This window comes from Bufo bufo, chromosome 2 (assembly GCF_905171765.1).
Source record: "Bufo bufo chromosome 2, aBufBuf1.1, whole genome shotgun sequence".
Classification (NCBI taxonomy): Eukaryota; Metazoa; Chordata; class Amphibia; order Anura; family Bufonidae; genus Bufo; species Bufo bufo.
This window is the reverse complement of record NC_053390.1, coordinates 65258968-65285240: the sequence shown is the minus strand read 5'-3', so window position 1 is coordinate 65285240 and position 26273 is coordinate 65258968.

Here is a 26273-nt window from a genome sequence, read left to right as displayed (position 1 = left end):
TTTAGACTGGCATGAGAAGGAGGTTAAAGGGGGACCCCTTGCATGAATGTGTTGGTGGTGGTAGTAGTGGCACTTGTAGCAGCAGTAGGTGCAGTAGTAGTGACAGTGGCACTCAAGGCAAATACAGAGCAGAGAATATGGAGGGAGCCAAGATGCTCAATGACATATCATACAGATGTAGCAGGGTTAGCACTCCAGCTCTTAACTCAAATTTCTTAACTCATCGCGTTATCTTGAGACAAAAGCCATTGAAAAGCAATTGAAGATGTTTGCTTAGATTAGATAACACAACTCGGAAATCTCAGAAAACAGGAGTTTTAACTCTACTCCATCCGTAGTCTGATAAAAGGGGAAAGGAGGGTGAGGACTATGACGATCATTGTGTGTTGGACAGGACCGGGGAGCCTGTTCAGAGGAGGTAAAATCAGAGGAAGAGGCTGGTGGCAGTAGCATAACACTGCCAGGGCCTAATCGGATTATATTATAGTCAGATCGGAAACTGGTTATGCTGCTGACACTTTGGGCGCAGGCCCAAATATGCCAGACCTAAGCCACATTTTGCTGCCACTAGCTCTGTGCGGAGTGTTTGTATATTTAACTTCTGGCAGTTTTTCTCCATATTGCTGGAAGACTAAAGCATTGCTGTGTGCAAGATCTGCAAAATTAAAATAAGCTGGGCATTCAAACACAAACTTAGATATCACTTCTCTATTGGACCACATGAAGCGGCATTACCAGTTACGATGACAAAATAGAAGTGTCTGCCAGCTAGCACAAGAGTTTTCCCCTTCTCCAGGTTACCTCTGTAGCTGCAAGGCAGCATCATCATGCAGGACAGTGCTCTTGTTATAGTCATCATCACTTATTGCTTCAGACTATGCCTCTTCCACTTATTCCATTCCACAGTTGACCATCGATAATGGAATGTGTGGTCAAAAGCAGTCCACTGGTGCATACGCTTAAAGTGCTTAATCAGCAATATATATTGATGACCTATCCTTAGGTGTTGGATCCCAGCCAATCGGATATTGATGACTTATCCTGAGGATAGGTCATCAATATATATTGCTCAAGACCCTTTAACTCCCACCTGGCTAACTTGCTGACAGTGCAGTTGCTGCTTTACCACTTAGTGGATTCTGCTGTTTTTTAGGGAATGCATGGTGTGCCCTGAGCCTTGATGCAAGAAAGCTAGCATGCATAGTCTCTCCAGAAAAATCATATCTTCCTTATATTGTCACATGGCAGAGAACATGGGCAGCTCAGCGATGCCTGTTGCATACTAAAGCCTTCAAAGAGGCTAAAAAATTGGTCAGAAGGGACAAGTGCAGCATAATCTATGTCCTCACCTTGAAATTTATCTAAGAGAAGACGCTCATGCTGATGCAACAAGTGATGGTGGAAGAAAACAGCTTATACATTTTGCTGGCCACCCTGTAGCTGTTGGGTACGCACATGGAGAAATTCCAATAAAGGAGAATGAAGATGCAGATCTTCCACTGGAAGAGGAGTCAGTGGTGGAAAAGCAGAAGGATGATGAAGAAGACAATGACACTCACAATGATGACCAATCATCTCAGTAGGGGTAGAGCTGGAAAGAACTGGGTCCTCCAGCACACTGGAGAAATACAAGATATTTATGTGTTTTAGACACTTCTCATCACTGTAATGTCCCCGTTCATAGAATATGTAAAAAAACAAATAAAAGCCACCAAACTAGAGACCGAGAGATGAATTGCCAAAGAGAGCAAAACTAACCCTAAAATGTTCTTCAATTATATAAATGGTAAAAATTATAAATCTGAAGGTGTCGGCCCTCTACAGAGCAATGAGGGGGAAGTTGCAGAGAGCGACGAGGAGAAAGAAAAGCTATTAAATATTTTTTTCTCCACTGTATTCACTGAGGAAAATAAACTGTCAGCTGAAATGCAGAATGTAAAAGTAAATTCCCCATTAAAAGTGCCCTGTCTGACCCAGGAAGAAGTACAACAACGACTTAAAAAGATTAAAATAGCCAAATTGCCAGGACCAGATGGCATACACCCCCGTATCCTAAGAGAATTAAGTAATGTCATAGCCAGACCCTTATTTCTGATATTTACAGACTCTATACTGACAGGGAGTGTTCCACAGGAATGGCGCTTAGCAAATGTGGTGCCAATATTCAAAAAGGGTGAAAAAAACAGACCCCGTAAACTATAGGCCGATAAGTTTAACATCTGTTGTGGGTAAACTGTTTGAAGGTTTTCTAAGAGATGCTATCTTGGAGGATCTCAATGAAAACAAGCAAATAACATCATATCAGCATGGCTTCGTGAGGATCGGTCATGTCAAACAAATTTAATCAGTTTCTATGAGGAGGTAAGTTCTAGACTTGACAGTGGTGAATCAATGGATGTCGTATATCTGGACTTCTCCAAAGCATTTGACACTGTACCACATAAAAGGTTAATATATAAAATGAGAATGCTCGGACTGGGAGAAAATGTCTGTATGTGGGTAAGTAACTGGCTCAGTGATAGAACGGTACACAAAGATTGGGTCACTGTCACTAGCGGAGTATCTCAGGGGTCAGTATTGGGCCCTATTCTCTTGTATTTATTAATGATCTGGTAGAAGGCTTGCACAGTAATTTATCAATTTCTGCAGACGACACTAAACTGTGTAAAGTAATTAACACTGAAGAGGACAATATACTGCTACAGATGGATCTGGATAGATTAGAGGCTTGGGCAGAGAAGTGGCAGATGATGTTTAACACTGACAAATGTAAGGTTATGCACATGGGAAGGAATAATGCAAAACACCCGTACATACTAAATGGTAAAACACTCGGTAACACTGACATGGAAAATGACCTAGTAATTTTAATAAACAGCAAACTAAGCAGTAAAAACCAGTGTCAGGCAGCTGCTGCCAAGGCCAATAAGATAATGGGTTGCATCAAATAGATGCCCGTGATGAGAACATGGAGTACTGTGTACAGTTCTGGGCTAATGTCAACAAGGCAGACATAGCAGAGCTGGAAAGGGTTCAGAGGAGGGCAACTAAAGTAATAACTGGAATGGGGCAACTACAGTACCCTAAAAGATTATCAACATTAGGGTTATTCACTTTAGAAAAAAGACGACTGAGGGGAGATCTTACCGTAAAGAATCCTCTTCTATGTTTGTGTACAAACCATCTTTCCTCCAGATACAGAGGGTGTCCCCTCATCACATTTACAGTTCAGGGGATAAATAGATGATGGGAGAGATCTCTGTACTGACCCCTGATATATTTCCCGCGTTACGGGTAGATTCACTCTCCCTTCCTAGACCACTGAGGAAGGGAGAGTGAATCTACCCGTAACGCGTATGGTGAAACAAGTGATGTACCTGCATTGAAAATCCTCCGATAATACTGTATGGCCATACAGAAGAAAATCTCTACAGTAAAGGATTAACTATTCTCATCGTCGAAAGCTGTACCAAAGGAAATTGCGGAACAGAGTGGCAACTCCCGCGATCTTTGGAACTCCCGCAAAATTTAAACCAGCTTGCTGTTTGGAGCGACTGAATAAGCCGGCAAATATTTAAAGCTCCATTGAAGCAATAGGGAGACAACAGACGCTAGACGGTAAGCCAAATATCGATTTAAAGTTTTCTTCGATTCAAAGCTCATATCGACCTTAAAAGGATATGCTATAAGAGACTTTTCACATTATCAGGATTCCTGTGGATACTTTATGAACATATTGCGCTCCCAGTGAATACACCTACAACATTTTCAGTGACATTCAGTTCCCCAAATTGGGATAGAGCGCTAAAAGATAATACTCCCTCTTTCCCAAATAACAGCATATACTTGAAGTTTTTAGTGTGATATACACTCACCTAAAGAATTATTAGGAACACCATACTAATACGGTGTTGGACCCCCTTTTGCCTTCAGAACTGCCTTAATTCTACGTGGCATTGATTCAACCAGGTGCTGATGGCATTCTTTAGAAATGTTGGCCCATATTGATAGGATAGCATCTTGCAGTTGATGGAGATTTGTGGGATGCACATCCAGGGCACGAAGCTCCCGTTCCACCACATCCCAAAGATGCTCTATTGGGTTGAGATCTGGTGACTGTGGGGGCTATTTTAGTACAGTGAACTAATTGTCATGTTCAAGAAACCAATTTGAAATGATTCGAGCTTTGTGACATGGTGCATTATCCTGCTGGAAGTAGCCATCAGAGGATGGGTACATGGTGGTCATGAAGGGATGGACATGGTCAGAAACAATGCTCAGGTAGCCTGTGGCATTTAAACGATGCCCAATTGGCACTAAGGGGCCTAAAGTGTGCCCAGAAAACATCCCCCACACCATTACACCACCACCACCAGCCTGCACAGTGGTAACAAGGCATGATGGATACATGTTCTAATTCTGTTTACACCAAATTCGGACTCTACCATTTGAATGTCTCAACAGAAATCGAGACTCATCAGACCAGGCAACATTTTTCCAGTCTTCAACAGTCTAATTTTGGTGAGCTCGTGCAAATTGTAGCCTCTTTTTCCTATTTGTAGTGAAGATGAGTGGTACCCGGTGGGGTCTTCTGCTGTTGTAGCCCATCCGCCTCAAGGTTGTGTGTGTTGTGGCTTCACAAATTCTTTGCTGCATACCTCGGTTGTAACGAGTGGTTATTTCAGTCAACGCTGCTCTTCTATCAGCTTGAATCAGTCGGCCCATTCTCCTCTGACCTCTAGCATCCACAAGGCATTTTTGCCCACAGGACTGCCGCATACTGGATGTTTTTCCCTTTTCACACCATTCTTTGTAAACCCTAGAAATGGTTGTGCGTGAAAATCCCAGTAACTGAGCAGATTGTGAAATACTCAGACCGGCCCGTCTGGCACCAACAACCATGCCACGCTCAAAATTGCTTAAATCACCTTTCTTTCCCATTCTGACATTCAGTTTGGAGTTCAGGAGATTGTCTTGACCAGGACCACACCCCTAAATGCATTGAAGCAACTGCCATGTGATTGGTTGACTAGATAATTGCATTAATGAGAAATAGAACAGGTGTTCCTAATAATTCTTTAGGTGAGTGTATATTATTGAATTTATCGACACTATTGAGTGGTTTCGAATATTCTATCGAATATTTCAACATTGAATTCTACCATTCAATTTATCGAATATTTTTATCGAATATATTTTTATCGAATATAGTATCGATCATATCTACCACAATATATGTGACTGTAATGCTGTATATTATTGCTACATTGTTCTTATAAATTTTATTACTTGTATTTTATGGGGATTTAATAAATATTTTCTGCACATGTCTATTTGGTTGCCAAGTGTATGAGTGCTCGCTCATTTTCCTATTACTACATTTGCCTTTAAAGAGAGGGTGGGGTGATTCCCTCTATATGAGCTTGCAGCACCATACGTTAACTACTTGCTAGTGAGCCACCACAACCTACCACTATATTTTGCGTTAAAAAAATGCTATTTCCTGGCTGCCCAGAGCCTTTATAGTGGTGAAAAACACTGTGCCTTGTAGTAACATGCATAGGGAGTCTGCTGTGGTAGTGAAATAATACTGTGAGGCCATATGACATGCTGATGACAGGTGTCACTCTTAGAATCACAGCATACTTCACTTATTTAGGCTATCATGGGGCCAAAACTGATCTAATAACTCAAGTATCGACTCAGAATTACAGGTAGATGTTACCGTCAAGAAGAAGCGCACTCCTTTTACACTCTCATCAGCTGATTCCTGTAGATGTCTTCAGAACCTGTTCTATTAAACGCCTATACAAGTAGAGCCCCCCGACAGAGTGGAGAGGGTGTCAGCAGTAAGTTTGTGTTGACGTCACTGATTAATTTTCCCCATTCTCTGAACCGTCAGAACAATTACTCAGAAAAAACGGATCCTGTCTGTGGAGCATCCGCCTTCACTCGGTCAGCATTTGCTCAATAATCCATCAGTATTGCTAAAGGCAAAAAAACTGAGTGGATCTAAAACAGAGATGACATGTGAATGGAATATTTGCATATCTTCTGAGTTTTCTACCCACTCCTGCTTTTGGCTACCAAATCATAAGCCAATTCTGATGGGACCATACAGGCCTTACAGCTGCTACACAGACAAGATCCGTTGTGAGTCTCGTTTTTCCTTCCTTTTGACAGATCAGAAGAAGTTTCAAATAAATTATGATGTCAGCCAAGCCGAAAGTCAAAATAGTGGACCAGTCATGAAGTGGGAAGGGTGGGAATAGCATTAGAAGTCCACAGAGTGGACCTTTGACATAGTGGTGAGGTGAAAGCAGCATGAGGAGACCACAGAGTGGCCCAATGACAGGGTCTGGAGATGGCAGCAGCATGAGGAGACCACAGAGCAGCACAATGACAGAGTCTGGCGATGCGGCAGCATCAGAAGGCCACAAAATGGCAAGGGGACATACTGTGGAGGTGGGTGTAGGGATGAGCGAACCCGAACTGTATAGTTCGGGTTCGTACCGAATTTTGGGGTGTCCGTGACACGGACCCGAACCCGAACATTTTCGTAAAAGTCCGGGTTCGGGTTCGGTGTTCGGCGCTTTCTTGGCGCTTTTTGAAAGGCTGCAAAGCAGCCAATCAACAAGCGTCATACTACTTGCCCTAAGAGGCCATCACAGCCTTGCCTACTATTGGCATGGCTGTGATTGGCCAGTGCACCATGTGACCCAGCCTCTATTTAAGCTGGAGTCACGTAGCGCCGCACGTCACTCTGCTATGATCAGTATAGGGAGAGGTTGCAGCTGCGACGTTAGGGCGAGATTAGGCAGGTTAACTCCTCCAAAAGACTTCATTCTGTGATCGATCTGCAGCTGTGGATCATTGAAGTGCAATTATTGACTTGCTCACTTTTTTGAGGCTGCCCAGAGCGTTTTTAGATCACTTTTTTTCTGGGGTGATCGGCGGCCATTTTGTGACTTGTGGTGCGCCAGCACGAGCTATCACCAAGTGTATTTAACCATCGATAGTGTGGTTATTTTGTGCTATATCCTACATCAGCTGCAGGCTGAGCCTGTGTCACCGAAGTGCATTTAACCATCAACAGTCTGGTTATTTTTTGGCCATATATTACATCAGGGGCAAGTGGAGCCTGTCACCCAGCGCCTAAAAAATAGACCTGACATTTCTATTCAACCAAATCTGCACAGTTTTAGCTGGTCAAGTTATTTGTAGTGACCGTCAAAGCAGACTTTTTGTTCTGGGTTGAAAAAGCATTCCCAAATTTGGCATTCTGAAAATAACTAGTTTGTGGTATTTGAGGCCTACTTGAAATCTATCCCAAAAAGGATATCTTACATTGAAGGTACTGATAGTGTCATTCAGAAAAACCTAAGACACACGCTACCGTGCAGATAGAAGTCTGATTCTGTGATTAAACCTTAACCTGTCACACAGTGCAAAAAAAAAAACAGGTCTCACATTTCTATTCAATGGTCTGCCGGGTGTTCACTCCAAGGTCATGGAAGTCACGCCTGCGGCCACCCCGTTCTCCGAGGGATATGTCCTGAAATCCAGCTGAAAGCTGCAGAACATCAGTCGGAGGTCTCTCCACTACTGGCGGGCCTCTCTGGCGCCCTCTTCCCACAAGCAAAGGCTCGGCTGGTGGCTGCTGGGGTCTTTCAATGCGTCTAGGTTCTTGAGCCTCTTGCTCCTGTCCAGGCTGTCCTTGGCTGGGCTGCCCCCTGGCACGTGCTCTTCCGCGGGCTCTGGCTCGTCCACTCATCTTCTATTCCTGAGAGGATATAAACCGCTAATAAGGTCAATCTGCCGCCTAGCAGCTCGCCGTGGCACAATCACCTCAGAACTCGCACACTGGTGACTTTAGGTATCTTCACTGGTCACTTTGAGCAGAATGATGACATCCGAGTCACGGCACCAAATGTAACCCTCTTTTCTTTGCACCATCTGCGACACCTCCAGCTTTCACACTCACTCGGTCACCAGCTCCTCCAGGCATAAACTCTAAGTGGACTCTAAGGGACGACACGCAGGTCTTCTGTGGTTTAAAGCTTTATTGAGGTGTAGTGCACTTGGCTGGAGCCTGTAATACAACAGGGAAACACTGCCACTATGTGGTATACAGCCAGGTCACCAGCCCACCTATATCATAACAGGCAGTCATTATATTACATTCCCACATACATGTTACAGGATATAACAAAGCATACAGAAAAATGAACAATAGAAAATCATTTACAAAGATATTGCAGCAGGGTGACCTGGAATACAGCATGTCTTGCAGCCATTTTAGGAAGAACACATGTCTCTTTAACTGTACATCATCTACTCAGCCTAGCGTGTGCTGCAGGGTTTAAAGGCTGCTAAAAAACATACAGTCACCTCTTTACATTCTACAGAACTATTATGGGTATATACAGTAGGTGTTTGTGATATTGTGCTTTTAGCACGACAGCGTCGCGCTGATACTCGGCGACATGGTGCCGAGATCTCGCACTCACTGGAATAGTGACAGCACATCCCAGCAAGCGCGTCATAGAAGCGACGGGAGATCCGACTTGGATTCCCGCCAATTCTACACGTGTGCGGCGTTTGTTATGAATCCTGAGGGGGAAGTCCCCGCCGGATTTTAAATAAAAATCCGGCATGGGTCCCCCCCTCAGGAGCATACCGGGCCCTTAGGTCTGTTATGGGTTGTAAGGAGAGCCCCCCCTACGCCGAAAAAAACGGCGTAGGGGTCCCCCTACAATCCATACCAGACCCGTATCCAAAGCACGCTACCCGGCCAGCCAGGAAGGGAGTGGGGACGAGCGAGCGCCCCCCCCCCCCCCCCTCCTGAGCCGTACCAGGCTGCATGCCCTCAACATGGGGGGGTTGGGTGCTCTGGGGCAGGGGGCGCACTGCGGCCCCCCCACCTCAGAGCACCCTGTCCCCATGTTGATGAGGACAGGGCCCCTTCCCGACAACCCTGGCCGTTGGTTGTCGGGGTATGCGGGCGGGAGGCTTATCGGAATCTGGGAGCCCCCTTTAATAAGGGGGCTCCCAGATACCGGCCCCCCACCCTAAGTGAATGAGTATGGGGTACATCGTACCCCTACCCATTCACCTGCAAGAAAAGTGGTAAAAACACAAATAAACCACACAGTGTATTAAAATATTTTATTTTTCTGCTCCGGAGGCCGCCCCCTGTCTTCTTTATTAGCTCTTTTACCAGGGGGGGCTCTTCTTCTTCCGCTATCCCGACGGGTCTTCTCCGCTATCCGGGGGGTCTTCTCAACTCTCCGGGGTTCTCCTTCTGTCTTCTTCCGCTATCCCGACGGGTCTTCTCCGCTATCCGGGGGGTCTTCTCAACTCTCCGGGGTTCTCCTTCTGTCTTCGCCGCTCTCCGTTGTTGACTCGGCGCACCCCGGTTCTTCGTCTCGCGAGATCTCGGATTTTAAATAAAAATTTAGCGAGACGAAGAACCGGGGTGCGCCGAGTCAACAACGGAGAGCGGCGAAGACAGAAGGAGAACCCCGGAGAGTTGAGAAGACCCCCCTGTCTTCTTTATTAGCTCTTTTACCAGGGGGGGCTCTTCTTCTTCCGCTATCCCGACGGGTCTTCTCCGCTATCCGGGGGGTCTTCTCAACTCTCCGGGGTTCTCCTTCTGTCTTCGCCGCTCTCCGTTGTTGACTCGGCGCACCCCGGTTCTTCGTCTCGCTAAATTTTTATTTAAAATCCGAGATCTCGCGAGACGAAGAACCGGGGTGCGCCGAGTCAACAACGGAGAGCGGCGAAGACAGAAGGAGAACCCCGGAGAGTTGAGAAGACCCCCCGGATAGCGGAGAAGACCCGTCGGGATAGCGGAAGAAGAAGAGCCCCCCCCTGGTAAAAGAGCTAATAAAGAAGACAGGGGGCGGCCTCCGGAGCAGAAAAATAAAATATTTTAATACACTGTGTGGTTTATTTGTGTTTTTACCACTTTTCTTGCAGGTGAATGGGTAGGGGTACGATGTACCCCATACTCATTCACTTAGGGTGGGGGGCCGGTATCTGGGGGCCCCCTTATTAAAGGGGGCTCCCAGATTCCGATAAGCCTCCCGCCCGCATACCCCGACAACCAACGGCCAGGGTTGTCGGGAAGGGGCCCTGTCCTCATCAACATGGGGACAGGGTGCTCTGAGGTGGGGGGGCCGCAGTGCGCCCCCTGCCCCAGAGCACCCAACCCCCCCATGTTGAGGGCATGCAGCCTGGTACGGCTCAGGAGGGGGGGGGGGCGCTCGCTCGTCCCCACTCCCTCCTGGCTGGCCGGGTAGCGTGCTTTGGATACGGGTCTGGTATGGATTGTAGGGGGACCCCTACGCCGTTTTTTTCGGCGTAGGGGGGGCTCTCCTTACAACCCATAACAGACCTAAGGGCCCGGTATGCTCCTGAGGGGGGGACCCATGCCGGATTTTTATTTAAAATCCGGCGGGGACTTCCCCCTCAGGATTCATAACAAACGCCGCACACGTGTAGAATTGGCGGGAATCCAAGTCGGATCTCCCGTCGCTTCTATGACGGCTCTGTCTCCATCGCGGCAAGCCAGCTCGGCGCTGGCTCCCGCGATGGGGCTCGTAGGTGCTCAATCTCGCCGAGAAAGAGAGCGAGATTGACACAAAATCGGGTTCACCTACTGTATTGTAACTTTTTACAATAGATAAATGAACTTTAGCTTTAGAGAACTTAGACAGAGATCCTACCTCCTTCACAGTAAATGTCTGCACTGAGGAGACCAAACCAAGTAGCAGAATACACAGGGGGCTTTCTGGAAGAGTCCACTGTAAAGACTCTGTCTGTTAAAACTTTCCTCAGTTATCTAATAGCACATTTGAAGAGGTTTATTTAGCATGTCCTGACTCTCGGCTAACAGCTTATGAATATATGGAACTATATTTAACAAGTGATCATTGCTGCAGCTCCTGTATATTGGTATGACCCTATTGCAAACCTGCAGACTGGATATTTGGTGAAACTTCATGTGGTTCATATCGACTGTACTACACCACTGACTTGGTGCCTGGGCCTAAATGTGTGACAGTGGCCTGTTCCAGTGGTGGGTGAGTGAAGCCTGATTCTCTGCTATGACATGAAGACAGATTCTGCGCTGACATAAGGCCAGATTCTCTGTTACGGGACCTCTCTCCTCTGCCTGGGTGCCTGGGCCTAAATGTGTGACAGTGGCCTGTTCCAGTGGTGGGTGACGTGAAGCCTGATTCTCTGCTATGACATGAATACAGATTCTGCGCTGACATAAGGCCAGATTCTCTGTTACGGGACCTCTCTCCTCTGCCTGGGTGCCTGGGCCTAAATGTGTGACAGTGGCCTGTTCCAGTGGTAAGTGACGTGAAGCCTGATTCTCTGCTATGACATGAAGACAGATTCTGCGCTGACATAAGGCCAGATTCTCTGTTACGGGACCTCTCTCCTCTGCCTGGGTGCCTGGGCCTAAATGTGTGACAGTGGCCTGTTCGAGTGGTGGGTGACGTGAAGCCTGATTCTCTGCTATGACATGAAGACAGATTCTGCGCTGACATAAGGCCAGATTCTCTGTTACGGGACCTCTCTCCTCTGCCTGGGTGCCTGGGCCTAAATGTGTGACAGTGGCCTGTTCGAGTGGTGGGTGACGTGAAGCCTGATTCTCTGCTATGACATGAAGACAGATTCTGCGCTGACATAAGGCCAGATTCTCTGTTACGGGACCTCTCTCCTCTGCCTGGGTGCCTGGGCCTAAATGTGTTTTAGTGTCTCCATATTCTGAGCAATAGTTTTTTTATTTTTTGGGCGATTGTCTTATGTAGGGGCTCATTTTTTGAGGGATGAGGTGACGGTTAGATTGGTACTATTTTGGCGGGCATACGCCTTTTTGATCACTTGGTGTTGTACTTTTACTGATGCAAGGTGACAAAAAAATGGTTTATTTAGCACAGTTTTTATTTTTAAGGTGTTCATCTGAGGGGTCAGGTCATGTGATATGTTTATAGATCCGGTCAATATGGACGTGTTGATACCTATTTTTACCTATTTAAAAAAATAATAATTACTTTATTTGGGGGAAAAGACTTATTTTTTTTTTTTTTTTACTTGAAACTGTTTTTTTTTGGGAAAACTTTGTAAAACTTTTTTTAAAACTTTATTTTTTGTCCCACTTCGGGACTTCAACATTTGGTGGTCTGATCCCCTTTACAATGCATTCCAATACTTCTGTATTGTAATGCATTGGCTGTATGAGGGGGCTAGATCTCACAGGCTCTCCACCGGAAAGGCAGCCCGGATGCCTAAGGAAGGGATAGTGCTGCCTTTCATGCCATCGGGCCCCCTTTACAGCAGCACAGTGACCCGATGGCAGCGCTGATCTCTGCCGGTCATCGCACGTAAAGGGTTAATGCGCCAGCATTAGTGATTTCACCGATGCTCGCACATGCAGCAGGGGTCCGGCTATCAGTGAATGCCAGACCCCTGCTGCGGATTGAGCAGGCGCAGCTCCTGCACCCGCTCGATTCCCATGAAGTACATGTACGTCACGGGTCTTTAAGTCCCGCAAAGAAATTAAGTATATGTACTTAAGGACCCATGTGGCTTTAAAATGCGATTGCGCAGCCGTGGGGGTTAATCAGAACGGGACGCCCGCTGAAATAATTCAGCGCGCATCCTGTCACAACGCCGGGGGGGTCCAGTGACCCCCCGTATCGGCGATCGCCGCAAACCGCAGGTCAATTCAGATCTGTGGTTTGCAGCGCTTTCTGCAGTTTCTGATCCCCGCGGTCCCTGACTGTCCATGGTGCTGAACAGATCTGTGCTAAAGGCACAGATCTGTTCAGACAAAGTCTAAGTAAAATACAGTACAATACATGTAATAAACAGACATCAGACCAACTGGATCTTCAAAAACCAAGTGGGTCTGGGTCCAAAAAATGTAAAAAAAATGAGAAAAAAGTAAAGATAAAAAAACACATTTATCACTGAATAAAAATTTAAAAAAATAAAATACACTACATATATTAGGTATCGCCGCATCCGTAACGACCTGATCTATAAAACGGTCATGTTACTGCTTTAATTCTACGTGGCATTGATTCAACAAGGTGCTGATAGCATTCTTTAGAAATGTTGGCCCATATTGATAGGATAGCATCTTGCAGTTGATGGAGATTTGAGGGATGTACATCCAGGGCACGAAGCTCCCATTCCACCACATCCCAAAGATGCTCTATTGGGTTGAGATCTGGTGACTGTGGGGGCCATTTTAGTACAGTGAACTCATTGTCATGTTCAAGAAACCAATTTTAAATGATTCGAGCTTTGCGACATGGTGTATTATCCTGCTGGAAGTAGCCATCAGAGGATGGATACATGTTCTCATTCTGTTTACACCAAATTCGGACTCTACCATTTGAATGTCTCAACAGAAATCGAGACTCATCAGACCAGGCAACATTTTTCCAGTCTTCAACAGTCCAATTTTGGTGAGCTTGTGCAAATTGTAGCCTCTTTTTCCTATTTGTAGTGGAGATGAGTGGTACCCGGTGGGGTCTTCTGCTGTTGTAATTCATCCTCAAGGTTGTGTGTGTTGTGGCTTCACTAATGCTTTGCTGCATACCTCGGTTGTAACGAGTGGTTATTTCAGTCAACGTTGCTCTTCTATCAGCTTGAATCAGTCGGCCCATTCTCCTCTGACCTCTATCACCTACAAGTCATTTTTGCCCACAGGACTGCCGCATACTGGATGTTTTTCCCTTTTCACACCATTCTTTGTAAACCCTAGAAATGGTTGTGCGTGAAAATCCCAGTAACTGAGCAGATTGTGAAATACTCAGACCTGCCCGTCTGGCACCAACAACCATGCCACGCTCAAAATTTCTTAAATCACCTTTTTTTCCCATTCTGACATTCAGTTTGGAGTTCAGGAGATTGTCTTGACCAGGACCACACCCCTAAATGCATGTGATTGGTTGACTAGATAATTGCATTAATGAGAAATAGAACAGGTGTTCCTAATAATTCTTTAGGTGAGTGTATATATATATATATATATATATATATATAAGTGGTGCAAGCACCACCTAGGGGCGAATAAAGGTAAATGACACTGCCAGCCTGTTAATGAAAATGACAGCATGATACCACAATACATTTGATATGCCATTTAGCAAGAGTTTAAATTTTACAATTTTTAGAAATGTGAGGTAGTCCACACTGTCGTGAGCTAGGCGGGTGCGATTATCGGTCACGATCCCCCTGCTGCGCTGAACGTCCTTTCGGACAATACACTCGATGAGGGCAAAGCCAACAGTTCCATGGCAAATTGTGCCAGCTCTGGCCACAGGTCAAGCCTGCAAACAAAGTAGTCAAGGGGTTCCTCGCTTCTCAGAGCGTCCACATCAGCCATTTACCCGATGTAGTCGGACACCTGTCAGTCTAGGCGTTCCCTGAGGCTGGATCCGGAGGGAGGCTGTTGATAGGTTGGCTGCAAGAATGATCTCATATCCAAAGTGACCAACATATCTTCAAACCGCCCTCTTCTTGCATGCGCTGTAGGATTGGTACCCGCAACTATTTCTCTGTGTTTGGAAATTCCTCTACCAGCGCCCGCAACAAAAGAATGCAGCATCTCTCGAAGCAAGGCCTGGAAATGCTGCATTCTGACAGCCCTCTGGGATGCTGATAACATGTCCGCCATTTTGTGCTTGTACTAGGTGTCTAAGTAAGTTGCCACCCAGTACTGGTCATTGCTCTTTATGCTTTTTATACGGGGGTCCCTCTTTAAACACTGGAGCATTAATGCCCCCATTTGCACTAAATTGGAAGCGGTGGAGCAGCCTAGATCCTGCTCATCGCCCAGGAGAATGTCGTCCTCGGTCTCCTCCCCACAGCCACGGACAACACCAGGGATCCCAGAAAAGTTTAAAGCCTACTCTTCTTGCTCCTCCTCTCCCCAGGCACCATCCTCCTCTGACTCCTCATCAGAATCCTGCTGACTTGTTCCAGATGGAGTAGCCCCCCTGGGAATTCATTCAGCACTGCGACTTCCTCATCTTCCTGCTCCTGCTCCACGACAGCTTGATCAATGACACAACGCAAAGCACGCTCCAGAAAGAAGCCTTAAGTTACGATGTCAATGATGGTGCCCTGGCTGTGACTGACCTGTTTGGTGATCTCATCAAATGGCCGCAGAAGTCTTCATGCGTCGCGCACAAGCAGCCACTGGCGCGGTGGAAAAAAAACAAGTTCCCCAGAACCTGTCCTGCCGCAGAGTTCATACAGGTAGTTGTTAACATGAAGTTTCTGCTGGAACAGCCTATCAAGCATATACAAGGTGAAATTGCAGTACGTCGGGCAGTCACAAATCAGGCGTCTGACGGGCAAGTGGTGTCGCTGCTGGCCTGCCTCAAGACGTCCTGGACGAATATGGCACGGGCGGATATCGCCATATGTTTGCCTGTTCGGCGAACGTTGAAGAAGCAAAGTTTGCCCCACGAAACGACCGACGGGCGAACAGCAAGGCCATCTCTAGTGGTGACTGTAGTTTATGTGATTCCATACAATCTGGAAAAACCTTTACTAGCAGCAGTACCTAGGATATATACCACATACGAGATTTTATTAACTGCCGCACCAATGGGGTTGCGTACCTGATTATTGTGAATGTGGCTTACAATATGTGGGCAAAACCTGCAGGGAATTACGTTGTCGGGTTGGGGAACACCTTAGCGACATTCGTAATAACAAATAGACCCCGGTAGCCAGACATTTACATGCTGTCCACAATAGACGTGCGAGTGTGCTTAAGTTTAAGGGGATAGAACAGGTTCAGAAGCCATTGCGTGTAGGCAACTGAGATAGGCGTATTTTACAATAGGAATGTTGGTGGATTTTTAATCTGGATACATCCAACCACCGTGGCCTTAATGAACAGCTTAACTTTGGATGTTTTATTTAAGTATCTCACCTCTTATCGCCTTGTGTTTACTTAGCTTATGAATATATGGAACTATATTTAACAAGTGATCATTGCTGCAGCTCCTGTATATTGGTATGACCCTATTGCAAACCTGCAGACTGGATATTTGGTGAAACTTCATGTGGTTCATATCGACTGTACTACACCACTGACTTGGTGCCTGGGCCTAAATGTGTGACAGTGGCCTGTTCCAGTGGTGGGTGAGTGAAGCCTGATTCTCTGCTATGACATGAAGACAGATTCTGCGCTGACATAAGGCCAGATTCTCTGTTACGGGACCTCTCTCCTCTGCCTGGGTGCCTGGGCCTAAATGTGTGACAGTGGCCTGTTCCAGTGGTGGGTGACGTGAAGCCTGATTCTCTGCTATGACATGAATACAGATTCTGCGCTGACATAAGGCCAGATTCTCTGTTACGGGACCTCTCTCCTCTGCCTGGGTGCCTGGGCCTAAATGTGTGACAGTGGCCTGTTCCAGTGGTAAGTGACGTGAAGCCTGATTCTCTGCTATGACATGAAGACAGATTCTGCGCTGACATAAGGCCAGATTCTCTGTTACGGGACCTCTCTCCTCTGCCTGGGTGCCTGGGCCTAAATGTGTAACAGTGGCCTGTTCGAGTGGTGGGTGACGTGAAGCCTGATTCTCTGCTATGACATGAAGACAGATTCTGCGCTGACATAAGGCCAGATTCTCTGTTACGGGACCTCTCTCCTCTGCCTGGGTGCCTGGGCCTAAATGTGTTTTAGTGTCTCCATATTCTGAGCAATAGTTTTTTTATTTTTTGGGCGATTGTCTTATGTAGGGGCTCATTTTTTGAGGGATGAGGTGACGGTTAGATTGGTACTATTTTGGCGGGCATACGCCTTTTTGATCACTTGGTGTTGTACTTTTACTGATGCAAGGTGACAAAAAAATGGTTTATTTAGCACAGTTTTTATTTTTAAGGTGTTCATCTGAGGGGTCAGGTCATGTGATATGTTTATAGATCCGGTTAATATGGACGTGTTGATACCTATTTTTACCTATTTAAAAAAATAATAATTACTTTATTTGGGGGAAAAGACTTTTTTTTTTTTTTTTTTACTTGAAACTGTTTTTTTTTGGGAAAACTTTGTAAAACTTTTTTTAAAACTTTATTTTTTGTCCCACTTCGGGACTTCAACATTTGGTGGTCTGATCCCCTTTACAATGCATTCCAATACTTCTGCATTGGCTGTATGAGGGGGCTAGATCTCACAGGCTCTCCACCGGAAAGGCAGCCCGGATGCCTAAGGAAGGGATAGTGCTGCCTTTCATGCCATCGGGCCCCCTTTACAGCAGCACAGTGACCCGATGGCAGCGCTGATCTCTGCCGGTCATCGCACGTAAAGGGTTAATGCGCCAGCATTAGTGATTTCACCGATGCTCGCACATGCAGCAGGGGTCCGGCTATCAGTGAATGCCAGACCCCTGCTGCGGATTGAGCAGGTGCAGCTCCTGCACCCGCTCGATTCCCATGAAGTACATGTACGTCACGGGTCTTTAAGTCCCGCAAAGAAATTAAGTATATGTACTTAAGGACCCATGTGGCTTTAAAATGCGATTGCGCAGCCGTGGGGGTTAATCAGAACGGGACGCCCGCTGAAATAATTCAGCGCGCATCCTGTCACAACGCCGGGGGGGTCCAGTGACCCCCCGTATCGGCGATCGCCGCAAACCGCAGGTCAATTCAGACCTGTGGTTTGCAGCGCTTTCTGCAGTTTCTGATCCCCGCGGTCCCTGACTGTCCATGGTGCTGAACAGATCTGTGCTAAAGGCACAGATCTGTTCAGACAAAGTCTAAGTAAAATACAGTACAATACATGTAATAAACAGACATCAGACCAACTGGATCTTCAAAAACCAAGTGGGTCTGGGTCCAAAAAATGTAAAAAAAATGAGAAAAAAGTAAAGATAAAAAAACACATTTATCACTGAATAAAAATTTAAAAAAATAAAATACACTACATATATTAGGTATCGCCGCATCCGTAACGACCTGATCTATAAAACGGTCATGTTACTGCTTTAATTCTACGTGGCATTGATTCAACAAGGTGCTGATAGCATTCTTTAGAAATGTTGGCCCATATTGATAGGATAGCATCTTGCAGTTGATGGAGATTTGAGGGATGTACATCCAGGGCACGAAGCTCCCATTCCACCACATCCCAAAGATGCTCTATTGGGTTGAGATCTGGTGACTGTGGGGGCCATTTTAGTACAGTGAACTCATTGTCATGTTCAAGAAACCAATTTTAAATGATTCAAGCTTTGCGACATGGTGTATTATCCTGCTGGAAGTAGCCATCAGAGGATGGATACATGTTCTCATTCTGTTTACACCAAATTCGGACTCTACCATTTGAATGTCTCAACAGAAATCGAGACTCATCAGACCAGGCAACATTTTTCCAGTCTTCAACAGTCCAATTTTGGTGAGCTTGTGCAAATTGTAGCCTCTTTTTCCTATTTGTAGTGGAGATGAGTGGTACCCGGTGGGGTCTTCTGCTGTTGTAATTCATCCTCAAGGTTGTGTGTGTTGTGGCTTCACTAATGCTTTGCTGCATACCTCGGTTGTAACGAGTGGTTATTTCAGTCAACGTTGCTCTTCTATCAGCTTGAATCAGTCGGCCCATTCTCCTCTGACCTCTATCACCTACAAGTCATTTTTGCCCACAGGACTGCCGCATACTGGATGTTTTTCCCTTTTCACACCATTCTTTGTAAACCCTAGAAATGGTTGTGCGTGAAAATCCCAGTAACTGAGCAGATTGTGAAATACTCAGACCTGCCCGTCTGGCACCAACAACCATGCCACGCTCAAAATTTCTTAAATCACCTTTTTTTCCCATTCTGACATTCAGTTTGGAGTTCAGGAGATTGTCTTGACCAGGACCACACCCCTAAATGCATGTGATTGGTTGACTAGATAATTGCATTAATGAGAAATAGAACAGGTGTTCCTAATAATTCTTTAGGTGAGTGTGTATATATATATATATATATATATAAGTGGTGCAAGCACCACCTAGGGGCGAATAAAGGTAAATGACACTGCCAGCCTGTTAATGAAAATGACAGCATGATACCACAATACATTTGATATGCCATTTAGCAAGAGTTTAAATTTTACAATTTTTAGAAATGTGAGGTAGTCCACACTGTCGTGAGCTAGGCGGGTGCGATTATCGGTCACGATCCCCCTGCTGCGCTGAACGTCCTTTCGGACAATACACTCGATGAGGGCAAAGCCAACAGTTCCATGGCAAATTGTGCCAGCTCTGGCCACAGGTCAAGCCTGCAAACAAAGTAGTCAAGGGGTTCCTCGCTTCTCAGAGCGTCCACATCAGCCATTTACCCGATGTAGTCGGACACCTGTCAGTCTAGGCGTTCCCTGAGGCTGGATCCGGAGGGAGGCTGTTGATAGGTTGGCTGCAAGAATGATCTCATATCCAAAGTGACCAACATATCTTCAAACCGCCCTCTTCTTGCATGCGCTGTAGGATTGGTACCCGCAACTATTTCTCTGTGTTTGGAAATTCCTCTACCAGCGCCCGCAACAAAAGAATGCAGCATCTCTCGAAGCAAGGCCTGGAAATGCTGCATTCTGACAGCCCTCTGGGATGCTGATAACATGTCCGCCATTTTGTGCTTGTACTAGGTGTCTAAGTAAGTTGCCACCCAGTACTGGTCATTGCTCTTTATGCTTTTTATATGGGGGTCCCTCTTTAAACACTGGAGCATTAATGCCCCCATTTGCACTAAATTGGAAGCGGTGGAGCAGCCTAGATCCTGCTCATCGCCCAGGAGAATGTCGTCCTCGGTCTCCTCCCCACAGCCACGGACAACACCAGGGATCCCAGAAAAGTTTAAAGCCTACTCTTCTTGCTCCTCCTCTCCCCAGGCACCATCCTCCTCTGACTCCTCATCAGAATCCTGCTGACTTGTTCCAGATGGAGTAGCCCCCCTGGGAATTCATTCAGCACTGCGACTTCCTCATCTTCCTGCTCCTGCTCCACGACAGCTTGATCAATGACACAACGCAAAGCACGCTCCAGAAAGAAGCCTTAAGTTACGATGTCAATGATGGTGCCCTGGCTGTGACTGACCTGTTTGGTGATCTCATCAAATGGCCGCAGAAGTCTTCATGCGTCGCGCACAAGCAGCCACTGGCGCGGTGGAAAAAAAACAAGTTCCCCAGAACCTGTCCTGCCGCAGAGTTCATACAGGTAGTTGTTAACATGAAGTTTCTGCTGGAACAGCCTATCAAGCATATACAAGGTGAAATTGCAGTACGTCGGGCAGTCACAAATCAGGCGTCTGACGGGCAAGTGGTGTCGCTGCTGGCCTGCCTCAAGACGTCCTGGACGAATATGGCACGGGCGGATATCGCCATATGTTTGCCTGTTCGGCGAACGTTGAAGAAGCAAAGTTTGCCCCACGAAACGACCGACGGGCGAACAGCAAGGCCATCTCTAGTGGTGACTGTAGTTTATGTGATTCCATACAATCTGGAAAAACCTTTACTAGCAGCAGTACCTAGGATATATACCACATACGAGATTTTATTAACTGCCGCACCAATGGGGTTGCGTACCTGATTATTGTGAATGTGGCTTACAATATGTGGGCAAAACCTGCAGGGAATTACGTTGTCGGGTTGGGGAACACCTTAGCGACATTCGTAATAACAAATAGACCCCGGTAGCCAGACATTTACATGCTGTCCACAATAGACGTGCGAGTGTGCTTAAGTTTAAGGGGATAGAACAGGTTCAGAAGCCATTGCGTGTAGGCAACTGAGATAGGCGTATTTTACAATAGGAATGTTGGTGGATTTTTAATCTGGATACATCCAACCACCGTGGCCTTAATGAACAGCTTAACTTTGGATGTTTTATTTAAGTATCTCACCTCTTATCGCCTTGTGTTTACTTTGTGTGACCGTGGTGAAGTTTAACCAGTCTTTAATGTCAATGTTTTGCCCAAAAATAGCACCTGTCTATTTGATTAGACAGTTTGTTGCTGCTTTCCCTGACAGGAGTTTGAAGCGTTCATATAGCGATACACCTTTCTTTTGTCTTGTATTGACAGAGTACTTTGGACCTTGTATGACCTGCCAGTCTTATCTCCGGCCCTTCTCCTTGCCTCTGTGATCCTCATGACGTGGGGACGCGCTGACGTCATGGCGCGGTGTTGGTGCCCGATGATGTCAGCATGCGTCCAGAGGGAGGAGAACTGCTCGTTCTTTTTAAAATGAACGCGCACTGCGGTGCACCGCTGCTAAGGAAGCCACATGTATTTGGTCAGGGATGCTCAACCTGCGGCCCTCTAGCTGTTGTAAAACTACAACTCCCACTATGCCCTGCTGTTGGCTGATAGATGCAGGCTGTTTAGGCATGCTGGGAGTTGTAGTTTTGCAACAGCTGGAAGGCCGCAGGTTGAGCATTCCTGTATGAGGTGGACGGACACCCTCACCTTAGGGTGCCATCCTATGTGGAAGTGCGACCATACACTCCATCTGAATGTTTTCTTCTGGGACCAACCGTTCTCCTGGATAGAAGTAAGTGAGGTACTGGCTGCCCGAAATGGTGATAGGGGATGTTTCCAGTACCCTTTATTTTAGTGACATGTTTTATTTTTGGTATTCTAGGAAACACTAGCCCCGATTTCCAATGATGAATCTGGGGCTATTTATAAATGGACATACATCCTTTTTAAAGCACATCTTTATAGTTTTCTGAGCACTCTTTACTATCTCTAGAGGTTGGGTTCTAGTACCCCTTGTTCTTTTATCTGCATCTCTACAACAAAATACACACTGACTCTACAATTAGGGCAACGTGTGTTACCGCGACAGGTGAGCTACTCCAGTACCCCATCTTTTTATACTGGGGGGTGAGAGAGAACCTGCCAGAATCAAGATTGTAGAAACGTCTGATTGATTGACTCATCCCACTACAAGTCATGTGTACACTTTGCTGTTTCTTCACTGATAAGAGATATTGATATCTGACTGGGGTTTAGAATAATATACGTCTGGGGCCAGGTATGAAGAGGGGAATGTGCCATTACTTCTCCCATTTTTATTGGATTTATAGTAAAAGTTACGTTTTATGAATACTACTGCCCTTTATGAGTTAAGTTGTGGATATAGCAGTAGTCTGTACAGACTATATCTGGTCTCGCAGATTGGACAAATTTTCTGTATTTTTGTACTGAAATAGGTCACTAAACGCTTTCAACACATCTAACCGCTGCCGACGTGAACTGAGAATGTATTTTTCTGTTTGTACTGAAATAGGCCACTGAACGCTTTTGCCACAAATAAGTGCACCAGTGAAATGCATATATATTTTTCTTTCTTTACTGTAATACGCCCCTATATGCTTTCACCAGAAATAGCTGCAACAATGCAGTGCGTATATATTTTTCTTTTTTTAATGAAATACGCCCCTATAAACTTTCACTAGAAATAACTGCAACAGTGCAGTACGTATATATTTGTCTTTTTTTACTGAAATACGCCCCTATACACTTTCAGCAAAAACAACTGCAACAGTGCAGTGCATATATATTTTTCTTTTTTTAATGAAATACTCCCCTATACACTTTCACCAGAAATAACTGCAGAAGTGACCAGAGAATATACACTGCCTATCCAAAAAAGAAAAAAAGATTCTCAATGGGGTTAAGGTCTGGACTCTGTGGTGGCCAATCCATGTGTGAAAATTATGTCTCATGCTCCCTGAACCACTCTTTCACAATTTGAGCCCGATGAATCCTGGCATTGTCTTCTTGGAATATGCCCGTGCCATCAGGGAAGAACAAATTCATTGATGGAATAACCTGGTCATTCAGTATGTTCAGGTAGTCAGCTGACCTCATTCTTGGAGCACATACTGTTGCTGAACCTAGACCTGACCAACTGCAGCAACCCCCGGTCATAGCACTGCCCCCACAGGCTTGTACAGTAGGCACTAGGCATGATGGTTGCATCACTTCATCTGCCTCTCTTCATACCCTGATGTGCCCATCACTCTGGAACAGGGCAAATCTAGACTCCTCAGACCACGTGACCTTCTTCCATTGCTCCAGAGTCCAATCTTTCTGCTCCCTAGCAAATTGAAGCCTTTTTTTCTGGTTTGCCTCACTGATTAGTGTTTTTCTTACGGCTACACAGCTGTTCAGTCCCAATCCCTTGAGTTCCCTTCACATTGTGCGTGTGGAAATGCTCTTACTTTCACTATTAAACATAGCCCTGAGTTCTACTGTTGTTTTTCTTCGATTTGATTTCACCAAACATTTAAGTGATCGCCGATCACGATCATTCAGAATTTTTTTCCCGCCACATTTTTTCCTCGAATACGATAGGTCCCCACTATCCTTCCAGTTTTTAATAATGCGTTAGGCAGTTCTTAACCCAGTTCTAGTAGTTTCTGCAATCTCCTTAGATGTTTTCTCTGCTTCATGCATGCCAATGATTTGACCCTTCTCAAACAGACTAACATCTTTCCCACGACCACGAGATGTGCTTTTCGACATGGTTGTTTAAGAAATGAGAAGTAACTCATTGCACCAGTTGGGGTTAAATAACTTGTTGCCAGCTAAAAGATAATCGCCCATGCTGTAATTATCAAATAGGAGGCTCATAACTATTTGCTTAGTTAAATCCAGGTAGCAACTTTTTTTTGGGACAGGCAGTGTATATTTCTTGTCGGAATGAAATAGGCGATAAGACGCTTTAACCAGAAAACAATTAAATTGTGCAGTGCGTATATATTTTTCTTATTTTACTGAAATATGCCCCTATACACTTTCACCAGAAATAACTGCAATAGTGCAGTGCATATATATTTCTTTTTTTACTGTAATACACCCCTATATGCATTGACCAGCAATAACTGCAACAGTGCAGTGCGTATATATTTTTCTTGTTGTACTGTAATATGCCCCTATACGCTTTTAACAGAAATAACTGCAACAGTGCAGTGCGTATATATATTTTTCTTTTTTTAATGAAATACACCCCTATTTGCTTTCACCAAAAATAACTGCAGAAGTGACCTGAGAATATATATTTCTTGTTGGAATGAAATAAGCCACTATACGCTTTAACCAGAAAACAATTAAATAGTGCAATGCGTATATATACAGGTGAAACTCGAAAAATTTGAATATCGTGCAAAAGTCCATTTATTTCAGTAATGCAAATTAAAAGAAATTGCATTAATACAGCTTAAAATTTGAATTTTGTGAAAAGATTCAATATTCTAGGCTCAAAGTATCACACTCTAGTCAGCTAATTAATCCGTACCCCCTGAGCAAAGGGTACCTCAAAATTGTGACTTTGGGGTTTCATAAACTGTAAGCCATAATCATCCAAATTATAACAAATAAAGGCTTGAAATATCTCACTTTGCATGTAATGAGTCTATCACATATGTTAGTTTCACCTTTTAAGTTGCATTACTGAAATAAATTAACTTTGCACGATATTCTAATTTTTCGAGTTTCACCTGTATGTCTTATTTTACTGAAATATGCCCAATACGCTTTGACCAGAAATAACTGCAACAGTGCAGTGCATTAATATTTTTCTTGTTGTACTTTAATACACCTCTATATGCTTTCAACAGAAATAACTGCAGAAGTGAAATGCGTATATATTTTTCTTGTCGTACTGAATAAGATACTAAGATATAAGCTACTAAAGGCTTTCCAACATAACACTTGCAGCCCAATAACTAATAGCTGGAATTACAGATCTGTCTAATGACTATTTGGATCCCCAAATAATCGTTCCCTGCACTTGTAAATCACTTTCCTATCAATGTCCCTAGCGCCTTCTGACATCTTTCCCTGCACTAAAATGCTGTGAAATCATTCCTCCCTATGCTTTCCCTGCCCTTATAAATCCTTTTTTCAGTATTTTTTTTAAACATAGAGTTTTTACAATAGCTGTCCCTAGCGCCTTCACACGTCTGTCCCTGCACTGTGAACGCTAGAAAATGTCAAAATCTAAAATGACTGCCGTATTTATAGGGCTGTAACATCACAGGGCTGGCTGGCTGCCGATTGGCTGCATGCAGGCATGTCAATCTAGGTGATCCCGCCTTCCCAGAGTTCCTTGCCCCATGTTCTCAGTCCTCACACGTGTAGCCGCCATTTTAGGAAAATTGATATTCGTTACCACGAAGCGTGAGGAAATTCGCATTAGTTGAGATCCAATTCCACTTCGTCAGCTTCGATTCGCTCATCTCTAATGATGATGTTGGGGCACCTGGAAGAGCAGGATAATAGAAAAGTAAGAAACTAGCATGTCTGTGAGCCATACTCTGCAGAGACAAGATGGACTGGATGTAAGAGGTATGTGGTGCTGTATTACCAGGTATATTTTTTGGTGCTGCATGCAATGTTTTCCAAGTATGTCTTTAACCGTAGGGCTGGAGTGAAGGGGTAAGGTTAAAAATGTGTCATGCCATTTCAATTTTCACCTCAGGCAGGAGAGAGTGAAGGTGCATTCCTGCCCTGACCACATGGCCCTTTGGCAGGCAGACTGGAAAAGGGGCCCAACCTGGCCCTTTATGCTCCCTCAGTTCTCTCTTATCTTAAGCCACTGTTTTTTCCCATAACACCGTTTGTGCTTAAACAATAAAGGACAATTTTCAGAAGCTTTTTCAACATGAAAAGGGATAACACATGCAACAACATAGTGAACACTGTCAACCTTATGTTTACTGTAGGAAGGAACAAGGGGTCGTCATTGATGGGTGGTATTTGTCACCGAGGTTCCTTTTTTTCCCCCTGAAATGTCATTATTGCAGTCTGATACTTCATCTGGTTAGTATGGCTGTAAAACTGATCTGGAACGGCTCTTACTGGGAGTAGCCAAAGCTCTGGGTGGGTGGCTACTCCCCACATTCCAGGCTGGGTCTTGGGCAGCTTATAAAAGCAGTCAGCACTGTCAGGTGGTGTGGATGATCCTCCATCTCACAGTGAAGCTGTGGAGTCTCTGTGTTTTGGAATCTGAAGATGTGTGTCGTGCTAAAGGGCTGAGAGCCGCATGCTGGAAAACAGGCCCCTAAAGCCTGTTGGGGACCGCTGATGAAAAACTGCTAACAAGGTGAATGTTTTGTTCTGTGGAATTTCCATGGAGTGAACGAACATCAAGACTGCAAACTGTAATTTTGTTTTGCCTTCTGTGTGAATAAACACTGAACTGTTTAAGTTAAAGACTTTGTGGTTGCCTCTATACTGTGTCCT